We start from the raw sequence: 10,317 nt of genomic DNA, 5'->3' as shown, positions 1-10,317 counted from the left end.
ACTGACATCTCCATCTGGCTAGTCTCTTCAGCATTTTTAAGCAGGGGAGCTTATTCATTGCATTTATATCCCACCTTTTTTTCCAAAGAATGCATGGTTCACACACACATCCCCTCCTCAGTTAATCCCTATGACGACCCTGTGAGGTAGGTTAAGCTAAGAGGCAGTGAGCTTCATGACTTGAGTGGGGATTTGAACCCTGGTCTCCCAGGTCCTAGTCTGACACTCACCACTATACCGCACTGGCTTCCTAAGTACTTCTGCTATGGAGCAGCTACCTAAATTAAATAGGCAAATAAATATGGGAAAAGGAAAATGTCACTTAGAGGAGAATCTTAATTTTTTTTGTGCTTGGCTCTTTACTCTCAAGGCATTTGCATGATTAAGCTTTCATGGAAAACATTGAAACTCCCAACTCTGTTGCAGCGTGTCTGCCCACATCAAGAGACAGAAATCTCCCTGGAAAATTAATTGCAGTGGAAACCTAACCAGGTCTTCCCCACAATCCCTGGATGGGGTGGTTTTGCTTCTGTCCACTTTCTGCTTGTTTTCTGGGAACAAGGTAGCAAGTGGGATCTTCATCTCTCTCTCTCTCTCTCTCTCTCCTCGCCCCCCCTCCCCACATCTAAAGCCCTTAATTGGGTTCTGAATCACATCAGCTTGCTTTGATCTCTCAGCCGGTTCCCACACAGCCTCAAGAACAGCCTCATCAGCAGTTTCTAATGAGCGGGCCGTTGGTCTTCTCAGGCCCGTCTTCCCCGGTAATGAAGCAGCGAAAAAGAAATCCGGGGCTTAGACATGCCTCTGGCCATAGCCTCGGCAATCCAAGTGTAAAGTTTGGAGCGACTCCGTGTCCCCCTTGTCGGAAGGTAGCGGACAGAAATGAGGTTGCTCTGAATTCCTCCTACCTTGGTTTACAGCTGCTGCTGGTGTGCGCTGCGTCGTTCATGCGAGGTCAAGCCCTCCTGCTCGGCCTTAATCCAGAATAAATGCCCATCGCCCAATTATTTGCTCCCAACTCAATAATTTACATGAGATTCTGCAGCCTACTCAAAGGCATGCGTGGAGATTTGGAAGAAGGGAGAGATGCTGCCTTATCATTTATTACCCTTCCTGTGAGTAGGACAAGGAGGTTAAAGGGCAGCTAATCAGTGCTTTAGGTGTTCACCATTAACTACGGGATATATTGGAGTCGCTGATGAATTGTACCTGCTGGATACAGGCCTGCTTGGGCTATCCATACTGTGGTCACTTGACTGCAATGTGTTACTTGTCAGGCTGCCTTTGAAAGCTGCTGTTTGTTCAGAATAGCAAGACTATTTAATGGGCTCTGGGTGATTTGATCATATTAGGCCATTAGCATCTGCGTTGGCTTCCACTCCTGATTCAAAGTGTTGGTCTCGGTCTCCAGTGTACTAAAGAGCTTGAAAACAGGTTACCTGAAGAATCACTTCCCTCTTGTATATACTCAGACCCTGAAATCGGTGGCCCTTCCATCTCCACCATGTGAGGTCTCCTGAGGAAAGGTCCTCCTCAGTGGTGGCACCCTGGTTATGGTCAGACAGCCTTCCCCAACCTTCCCAATATTGTACTGCAACTCCCTCCAGCCCAGGACATTGGCTATACTAGCCAGACTGATGGGAGTTGTAGGCCAAAACAGCTGGCGGAGCCAAGGTTTGACAAGTCTGTGGTGCACGCTTCCCAAAGAGAGACATGCTAGGCATTGCATTTGCGGTCTTTTTAGCACCCAGTGAATACCTTCCCCCCCTTCCTCCAGCTGCCCACACTTACAAATTTTGTACAGGCAACTTTCCCACTTAAGCGAGAATTACATTGACCATGTATTACATTGACTGAGAATTACAAGTACCATGCACATCAGTGAAATTGTGTATATTTGAAACGCCATTGGAAAAGCCTGGAAACACCTGGTTCTGCACTGTTCCATGATGTTTTGGGGTCACTTCTGTGTTTGGTGTGATGCACGTGTGTGCCACCATGTAAATGGAGGGGGTTACCTGTAATTTTGAACCCACTGATTTGTTTTTGGGGGTGTTCTGTATCTTAAGGCTTGCTTTATATCATCTGTGTATCTGTGATGGCCAACTTGGTGCCTTCCTGTTGTAGTTGGGACTGCAACTCCCATGTTGGTTAGGGGCTGATGGGAGTTGGAGTTCAGGAACATCTGGAGGGCAGCGTATTGGTTACCCCTGCACTATAGAGTCTTACACTCTGCTGCTGGCAAAAGGCGTGTGCTGTTTTTATTCTGGGATTTGTAAGCCGCCTATTTATAAGAGGGTGAGAGTAACGGCTCCAGGGTAAGAGACTGGAGCAGGAAAGGGAATCTAGGGTATTTTTAATCTTTGTTGGAAGCCGCCCAGAGTAGCTGGGGAAACCCAGCCAGGTGGGCGGGGTACAAATAATAAATTATTATAGGGTGAGACACTGATCAGCCTTGTTTCTCCCCTGGGTGTGGCACCGGAGGTATCATTTGAGGCAACCTGGGATGAGAGTTTGGGCAAGTGAGTATGGAGTATTGGTCACTGTGCCTGATGGGAGCAGGGGTTGTGGAGTAATGTGTGCCTATTTTAAGAGCTGCTGGTCCTATGCATTTTATTTGTCTCCAGATTACAGTGGTACCTCGGGTTAAGTACTTAATTCGTTCCAGAGGTCTGTACTTAACCTGAAACTGTTCTTAAACTGAAGCACCACTTTAGCTAATGGGGCCTCCTCCTGCTGCTGCACCACAGGAGCCCGATTTCTGTTCAAAAGCAAAGTTCTTAACCTGAAGCACTATTTATGGATTAGCGGAGTCTGTAACCTGAAGCGTATGTAACCTGAAGCGTATGTAACCTGAGGTACCACTGTATTGCACTCCTAGTCGGACACAGAACGTCCCTTGACTGCTGTCTCTTTTTCTTTTATCACTATGTGCCCTGGTGGGAGAGGGAAGAGGATTTAGGGATGCCTTAATTCCAACTGTTACAGGCAGGCAAAGAGAAGCGGTAGAAACTGGATGGGATGATGTCAGCTTCACCCATCCTTCCGCCTCCTGCCAAGGTCCAGGTTGCTCTGTCACCTAGCCTTTCTCTCACTGCGGTGCCCAGAGCTCTTCTCACACACCTGGGATTCAGAAGGTGGCTTCTGCACAAATTGGGGGCCCACCACCCTCTCCTTTATTATTATTATTGTTGTTGTTGCTGCTAATTAAAACTTGCCAGCTGAAATCCCGCATGTTGAATTTCATCCCAGAAGTTAATTCTGAGCCAACGTAAGGGAATACCTCTGGGGGTGTGTGTGTGCGTTAAGGGAGAGGAGCAATGTGATCTTTTCCCCCCAGAGATACCAAACTTAAACTCTCTCACCTCATTTCAAGTCAGAGTTCAAACGCGAAAAAAACAACAACTTTTTTTAGAAAAAATAATCCTTCCATCTGCCAGACATTAAAAAAAGAAAGGAGCTGAATCTGATTACTAAAAGCCCAGAGGGGGAGAACGGGCTGAATCCTTCCTTTAACAAGAAGTGCCGAGGGTGTGGTTGCACGGGGCTCTTGGTGGTTGTTTTTCTTGCATCTGTGTCCAATTGCTGCAAGACCTTCAGTCCCTGAACTGGATCCACGCTGGACCTTCAGCGCAGTCATGCGGAGACCGGAGCGTGATACACGAGGCCCCCCGACGGCTTGACCAGAGGTACATTGATGGGAAGTTCTGACCCTGAAGGAACTTGTCTCGTCTTGGTATTCTTTTCTATAACGCTGCCAACATGGTTGTATGCGGTGCTTTGCACAATAAACGAAAGGGGGAAATGGAAACGGTCCCGCTTCATGGAGCTTGCACTCCCAATTTGGGCTGGGAGAGAGATGAAAGGAAGAAGAAAAAAATGGAGGAAAGGAAGAGAAAGCGGATAGAGAGGACTCTTCCACAACTGGAATATTTTCATATCAACCCACTGTACCAAACTAGTTGAAGGGATATTCCCTGTGTACAGTGGTACCTTGGGTTAAGTACTTAATTAGTTCTGGAGGTCCGTTCTTAATCTGAAACTGTTCTTAACCTGAAGCACCACTTTAGCTAATGGGGCCTCCTGCTGCTGCCGGGCTGCCGGAGCACGATTTCTGCTCTTATCCTGAAGCACTATTTCTGGGTTAGTGGAGTCTGTAACCTGAAGTGTATGTAACCTGAAGTGTATGTAACCTGAGGTACCACTGTATATACATAGACATAGAATTATATCCTGTGGCAGTAAATTCCAAAAGTTAGTTCCTGAACTTGCTACCAATACATTTCAGTGAATTGTCACATGCGTTTTGGCAGTGGGTGATAACCCCCCCACAACACCCCCACTTCCATTATTCATTTATTTCTACACATATAGCCTTTCCTCCAGAGCTCATGATGGCAATCATGGTCTCTCCCCCCCCCCCCATTTTATCCTTACAACAACCCTGTGAGGTAGGTTAGGCTGAGAGATGGTGACTGGTCCCAAGCTTGCCCTGTGAGTGCTGATTTGAGCTCTGGTTACCCAGGTCCTAGTCCTGCGCTCCAACCACTGCACCAATATTATCCTCTTTGCATCATTTCACTTATGTAAACCTCTGCCTTCCTGTCTCACCCTGTAATATTTCTCTGAATCCTAGATCTTAATCGGGAAAGTGCCCAGCCTTCCTAATAATTTCAACTGCCCCTTTAACAAAAATTTGGAGAATTGTTGCATTTGCCCTTCATGAGAATATATCCTGGGTTGGTTCGCCGTAAGCTGTACCTGCTATTCTAATTCCCTGGGGGAATCTATCCAGAGGGGGGGAAACCAGGTTTGCATGGATCTAGCTTCAAGCTTCCTGCACCTGCTGTGGAGGAATCTGCATATTGCAAAGATTCTGGATGCATGCAGAGGACAGACACAGCATCAACTCGCATAGGCCAGGCTCCTTTGGTCTCCTCATTGTCTCAGATGAAGCAAGCAACTGCCTCTAGAGCAAGCTCCACTTCTATGACTGTGAACTGGAGCCAGAGATGAGTTGGGGAAGGGTTATAGCTCAGCCGTAGAGCATCAACTTTGCATGCAGAGAGTCCCAGGTATCTCCAGGTAGGGCTCCGAGGGTCTCTTGACTGAAACAACAACAGCAAAAGACCCTGGAGACTTGCTACCAGTTTGTGTTGTCAGTACTAAGCTTAATGGACCGACTTAGAACAAGAGAGATTCCTATGTTCCTAAAGTAACCAATTTTTCTCGTTGAGGAGTTTCAGAGGAACTCTCAGGTTTCACCGGAATACAGTAGGAAAGCCACTGCTGTGAGATCATATGTAGAATGAAACTTGGGAGGGAAAGCCCCAGGATTCTCAATAATCAATGGAGCCCTGCATAAAGTGATTCATAATTAAGCCCCTGTTTTGCCCGATGAAGAATGCGCTGAGCAACTCTGGAATTTGCAACAGTCCTAGAGGACTAATCTAATAAAATAGGTGGAGCTGTGCATAGAACAATATACAATGGAAAGATGATGCACTGAAGATGCCGGAGCCAGAAAGGACAAGGCGCAAAATGCAGAAAGTTCTACAGCTGGAGCTTTAATAGACAACCATCATCTCACGCTTCATCCGTTTTGCAGAACAGGGTAGACAAAAGAATATTTTCCCATGTGTACCTTTGTTGCTTGACGTCTGCAGCAAGTGGGGAACCGAATGGGCGAAAGGAGCCGTCCCAGAGGGAACTTCCATATTGCAGTGAATGCAGCATTTCTCACCCAAAGGGTGTTGTTGTTATTATTATTAATAATAATAATAATAGTCATAATAATAGTCATAATAATAATTTATTTATACCCTGCCCATCTGGCTGGGTTTCCCCAGCCACTCTGGGCAGCTTCCAACAAAAGATTAAAAATACATTAAAACATCAGTCATTAAAAACTTCCCTAAAGAGGGCTGCCTTCAGATGTCTTCTAAAAGTCAGATAGCTGTTTGTTTCCTTGACATCTGATGGGAGGGTGTTCCACAGGGCGGGTGTCACTACTGAGAAGACCCTCTGCCTGGTTCCCTGTAGCCTCGCTTCTTGCAGTGAAGGAACCACCAGAAGGCCCTTGGGGTTGAACAATGGGGGTGGAGACGCTCCTTCAGGTATACTGGGCCGAGGCCGGTATTAATTAATTAATTAAGGGGCAAGTAGTCCAAGTTGTTGGGATTTTGTGTAGTGACTAAGCAACCAAGAGAAGTTTTTTTTCCCAAACAGCCCCCCCTTACTTAAATATCTCTGTCATAAACTCCCTTTTTTTGTAACATTATTTCTCTGCTGCTTTGCAGCCCTAAAAACCGTCACACGCCCCTCCCAACTGTCTCATGTAAACACAGAAAAAAGTAGAACAAAAGCTACTTTAAAATGCAATAAAACTGACAACAGCATAAAACACCAGTTTGCCTTAGGCAACTTGTGCTCTTTCTTAGGCCCCCACTCCATGTGAAATAGGACGGTAAAGCTGACCAATATTGCAGGGTTTTTAAAAAAGAGTATATTACAAAAAGACAAATTGGACACGGACCTGTGTAAACCTCAGTATATTGTTAACTGTAACTGAATGATATACATGCAGGTGTGAACCAGTTCTAAGTTATGTGCTAAGTTAAAATACAGAAGTGTGCAGAACCAGCCGCCGTAGCTCAAGCTACCAGCTCACGAAATACCAAGTTAGTAGGGCTTCAGTGAACTCTGGTAAAGAAGCACTTAAAACAATTGCTTTCTAGTTTGAACTTAGAAATGTGGGAAGTTGCCTTATACTGTGTCAGACCTTTTTCCAGCTAGCTTAATATTACCTACACAAACAGGCAGCAGAAGGCTGGGGTTTCAGGCAAGGGACATTCCCACCGTACCTGGAGATTGAACATGAGCCCTTCTGCATGCAAAGCAGGTGTTCTCCAACACAGCCCTTCCCGCTTGCTTAGAAAAAACTGAATTGTGATCCTCCTTCAACGTGGCCCAATTTTCCCACCACTGGTGAACAGGGGTGCTAGAAAACGGGACAAACTGCCCCCCCCCCCCAGGCAACACAAGGTGGGACAGGATTCTTCATTAAGACCAGTCCAAGGGGGTGATCCTAACTGTTGGCTTCCTCCTCTGTTTCAGTGTAGAATTCAGCAGGGGCGAAACTGGAATGAGTTTGCTCTGCCTGCCGTTAGCTTAGGCTCCACCTATTGCGCAAGCTACCTGCCTTCCAGTCCCAGTGGGCACTGGGCACCACTGCACTTAATGGCTTTTGCTCTTGATTTCGGCATTCCCAAATAATGTTTATACAGTGGTACCTTGGGTTAAGAACTTAATTCGTTCTGGAGGTCCGTTCTTAACCTGAAACTGTCCTTAACCTGAGGTACCACTTTAGCTAATGGGGCCTCCCGCTGCCACCGCACAATTTCTGTTCTCATCCTGAAGTTCTTAACTCGAGATACTATTTCTGGGTTAGCAGAGTCTGTAACCCGAAGCATCTGTAACCCGAGGTACCACTGTAGATGTCGTGGCGATTAACACCAAGTACCTCTTCCCAGGGAATTCTGGGAACTGTAGGTTTGTGTCATGGGCTGCCTGGACACAGAGGAATGGTGGAAGGAACCAGTTTGGGAACCACCAAGGGAAGAAGGCTCAGGGTCCGGGGAGTTGTGGTGGGACAACGATAAGGGATCAAAGGGAGAAGAGGAGGAAGTGTCGGAAGCTGAGGAGACGACAGGGCTCAGTGAGAGGGGAGAGTTTGTGGCAGAAGAGTGGAATAAGGGAGACCAAGAGTCAGGTTGGTGAAAAATCATGGGTGTCTCTCTCCTGTTGCGACAAGCTCCCCTTTGCCCTTGTCTCCCAGAACCAGAAGAGGGTGGAGAGGTTGGCAGGTCCATTCTCCAATTGCTTGGGGAAAGCCCTGGTGAGGAGGTGGGGACTGGCAGGTTCGGCAAGTGATTTTCACGGAGGAAGGCCACCAGGAATGAGCTGCTCTGCTTATTAGGCCTGACACTTGACCAACCCTTCAGAGAGTGAGTCCCCCCCCCCACCAACAAAAGAGTAAACTCCTCCTTTGAACTGTGTGATTACTGATGCTCCTGTGACAAGGAGTCTGTGAACAAATCTCAGCACCTGGGGGGAAAGTCATGATTGCTTCAGGTGGTGCAACGCTGCTCTGCAGACGGGGCCAGTTAGAAATCCCAGCAACCCCTAACAAATGACTGCCCCAAATTCTTTTGAGGAGGAGAATGTGCTTTGGAGATAAAAGTGTTTACATGGCTTAAATTATCAAAATTTGGTTAAAGAAATCTCACATTGACTAATCCATATGTTTTAAATGAGTATCTGGCAGTGGAGGGCTGGCGCCCATTGAGACTTGCGGGGCCAAGGGCATGGAGCCAGAGCCAAGGGGAGCCCACTAAGTATTCTTCTGCCTCCATTCTTCTCCGAGAATTTTCTCCTCCATTTTCCTCCAAGAGCAAAACTGGGAGGAAGCTGGCAAGCAGAACCAACCCCTGAAAATCAGAAGGCAGGCAGGGCCCTATTTGCCATATTGGACTATAATGGTGGGACAGGGCTCCATTTGCAATAGCTTTCCACTGACAGTGCTAAATTTATTATTATTACTAGTATTACTACTACTACAGGAAACCAGTGCCTTCTCGGTGGTGGTGCCCACCCTATAGAGCGCCCTCCCATCAGGTGCCAAAGAGATAAGTAACTATACAACCTTTAGAAGACACCTGAAGGCAGACCAGTTTAGGGAAGCTTTTAATATGTTTAATTCTGTTTTTATATATGCTGGAAGCTGCCTAGATTGGCTAGGACGACCCAGTCAGATGGGCAGGGCACAAATATATTGTTGTTGGGGTTTTTTAATTATAAACCATCATGCCAATATGAATTTCATTTTAAAAACTTTTTTAAACCATTGGAGACAACCAATAAATGCTGAAATCGTGCTTTGCTTCGAATTTGTGTGAGCTCCGCCCCCCCCCCTTACTCCACCTGTGAGACCTGGCTTCAAATCCCCCCCTCAGCCAATGAAGCTCCCAGGGTGACCTTGGGGGCGGCCACTCAACTCTCAGCCTAACTTATTTCACGGGGTTGTTGTGCGGGTAAAATGGGAAGCGGAAGAACCATGTGCGCCGCCTCGAGCCCCCTGAAGGAAAGGCGGCGTCTACACGCAATTGAATAAGCAAGGAAGCCTTCGGATTCGCTCCAAGGGGCGAATAAGGCGCGGAGCATCAGCGGCGGCCTTTCCGAGGTGGATCCCGCCCAGAGGAAACGCCGCTCGCTCCGCTTGCCTCCTAAGCCAGCCTGCAAAATCGGCTGCAGCTGCAGCAGCAGCACCTCCTATCGATTTCCGACTCCGGCTTGTGGCAGCGAACTTTGGACTCGCCCTCGCCCTGCCCCGCCGCGTCTCTTCCCGAGCGACCTTTGGCGCCGAATTGGAAGTTTCCAAACAAACCCGGCGCGGCGTCGTTTCGCCGCCTCGTCGTCGCAGCAGCAGCAGCAGCTGTGGGGAGCGCAGAGGGGCCTGGGCGAAGGGGAAGGAGGGTGTTAGGACCCAGTGGGAGCGGACTTCGCCTTGCAGCGTGTGCAGACAGTCCATGCGCTGAGCGAGACGGAGGGGGAATCCTGCCCGCCACCAAAGGAGGGCTTCCCCCAGGACCTGAGGAGACCCGGCTCCCTCGGCAGCCCCCCTGGACCTGGACAAGGTAAAAAGAAAGCTCCGTTCTCTGTCCCTCGCTCCCCTCACATGCCAACCCTCCTCGCTAAAAGAATATATCCCTCGCTGCATTAAAGGTACAAAGAGAATGCTTTCCATTTTTTAAAAAAAATGTTTTAAACCTTGCTTCTCCCCCTTTTTTCCTCTTGTCTGATATTAGCTTCCACAGCCCCCCAGTCCGCAGATGCTGGCCATGCAGAGACCTCTTCCCACTTAAAAGTTGTGCACGAGAGGTGAGTAGCTGAATATGTGACTGTTCCACTTTTGCATCAATTCCCTCTCCTCCTCCTCCCTCATCGCGCAAAGTGCTCCCCTTTAAATTCAGCCATGGAATCCCCTTTCGGCAGGGAATCCAGATCGTTCTCGGTTTAGTTGGGGTAATGTTTTTGGGGATTCCCCTCCTGCGAACTCAGGTGTATTTGGTGTTGAGAACTTTGCTTAGCACCTATAGTTTGTCCTACGGTTGGTGCTGAGAAAAACAAGTGTCCAGGCTGGTGGTGTTATGGTGGAGAGTTGACCTTAGAACTGGGTTCAAATGCCGCTCGTCCATTCATGGTGCCTTGGGGCAGCTCAGGGTCTCTCAACAGACTGGGGGTAGTAACCTCATGTGC

The sequence above is a fragment of the Podarcis tiliguerta genome (genome assembly GCF_965153285.1).
Source record: "Podarcis tiliguerta genome assembly, chromosome: 13".
Classification (NCBI taxonomy): Eukaryota; Metazoa; Chordata; class Lepidosauria; order Squamata; family Lacertidae; genus Podarcis; species Podarcis tiliguerta.
Note: the sequence above shows the minus strand (reverse complement) of the source record.